The sequence below is a fragment of the Myotis davidii genome, unplaced genomic scaffold (genome assembly GCF_000327345.1).
Source record: "Myotis davidii unplaced genomic scaffold, ASM32734v1 scaffold3578, whole genome shotgun sequence".
NCBI lineage: Eukaryota > Metazoa > Chordata > Mammalia > Chiroptera > Vespertilionidae > Myotis > Myotis davidii.
In genome coordinates this window covers 702,768-704,577 of record NW_006289094.1, presented here as the reverse complement: position 1 = coordinate 704,577, position 1,810 = coordinate 702,768, and the positions used below count along the sequence as shown (strand labels likewise).

At 63.6% G+C, this 1,810-nt stretch overlaps 1 long non-coding RNA gene across 1 annotated transcript in view; it reads right to left on the bottom strand.

The window, feature by feature from the left end:
* Positions 1 to 1,810, bottom strand: part of LOC107182742 — a 15,123-nt gene continuing 13,313 nt past the window's right edge. The window contains exon 3 of the long non-coding RNA XR_001513469.1: positions 1 to 31. This is a non-coding gene — a long non-coding RNA (uncharacterized LOC107182742). The remainder of the gene's footprint in view (positions 32 to 1,810) is intronic.

The following is a 1,810-nucleotide window of genomic DNA, read 5'->3' as shown; positions in this document are numbered from 1 at the left end:
TCAGCAGGCCCAAGGCAGGCGGGCGGGAGCTCTGTGGGAAGACAGCAGGATGAGGCCGCACCCCGTGCGAGTCACTGGGCATCAGGGTCCAGTCCCCCTCTGGGTTGGGGCACAAGTGGGCGGCAACCAGTCGATGTGTCCCACATCGATGTTTCTCTCTCTCCACCACCCCCCCCTTTCACTCTCTCTAAAAATCAGTGGAAAACTATCCTCCAGTGAGGATTAACAAATAAAGTGAAAATAAATACAAACGCCCGGCCCACCTCGCTGTGGTTGAGCATCGACCTGTGAACCAGAAGATAACGATTCCATTCCCGGTCAAGGGCACAGGCCCATGTGTGGACTCCATCCCCAGAGACCAGGCAGCCCCCAGGAATGCGGGACAGCCCTCCCCTGGGCATTAGGTCCCTCCGGGGGCAGCGGGTAGCAGCTGGGCGGTGGGGCATGGGGGCAACACTGACCAGCGGCCCCAAACAGGGGAGCTGCATCCCCAAACTCTGGTCACTGGGCCTCTGAACGCCCAGGCAGGGAGGCAGGTTTGCACACGCAGCGACAGGCAGTGCGCATGCAGGGACACACCGGCAGAGCACACGTGTGCTCAGATGCCTGGACTCACACAGACTTGGCTGCTAGCCAGCCATGCGTCACCCACTGAGGTCCTAGAGCCCCGAGACCAGGCTGTGTCCCCCTCCTCCAGGTGCCCTGCACCCCACCCCTCCTGGGCTGCAACCTCCTGCTCCCCCCAGAGCCATGGGGATGACTGCCCAGGCCCTGCCTCTGCCCTCAGCACTTCCAGGGGCCTGTCCTCCCCACCAGCCAGGAGTGCGGGGAGAGGGCATCCCAGCCACGCCTCCACCCTCCCCTCGGACCAGGAGCCGGTCAGCCGGGGGCTGGGGCAGGCGTCTTCCCAGCAGCCCAAGGGCACAGGGATGGGAAGGCTGGACAAGCCCCCTGGCAGGTGCCCACTGGTCCGGTCACATCTGGGGTGGACAGACCTCTGCAAGCACCCTGAGCCCAACCCCAACCTCGGGGAGGAACAGCACCCACCAGAGAGGAGAGGACCCTGGACACCCATCCGCGCCGCCCCCCCAACACCCCCCCCCAACGCTGGGCTGGGGCTGACCTGCCTGCGGAGGGGTTGCAGGCCCAGGAAAGCATCAAGGCAACGGGCCCCACCCTCCCCGCTGTCTTTGACCAAAGCCCACAGCAACATCCAGAAGCTGACAGCACGCGCCACACCTCCCACCGGCACAGGCCCCAGCTGGGCCTGCGTGTCCCCCGCCCCAGACCTGGACAGGCCCTAAAGGGTGGCCCCTCCGGCACCCTCATGGCCCCACCACCCTCCTAGACCCACATCTTGGGATGGAGGCCAACACCAGAATGGAGGACCCCCAGCCCCAACCCTGGGCAGGCCCTGAACCCCCTGTGAGTGCCCTGCCAGCCTGGGCTGGGCCCCGCCATGGGGGGTAGGGAGAGCCCGGGCAGTGTGAGCTACTCAGAGGCCATGGGCACCTACCTGGCTATGCCAAGGCTCACTCACAAAGGACCTGTCTAGGAAACAGCGCGCCCACCTCGGACTGCTGGGCCCCGCCATGGGGGGTAGGGAGAGCCCGGGCAGTGTGAGCTACTCAGAGGCCATGGGCACCTACCTGGCTATGCCAAGGCTCACTCACAAAGGACCTGTCTAGGAAACAGCGCGCCCACCTCGGACTCGGAGGCCTGGGGCGGCTGTTGAGTGAAAAATGCAGAAAGTATGTAGCATATGATGCCATTTTTTAAAATAAAAGTTTGTATATATTTATAATTTTTA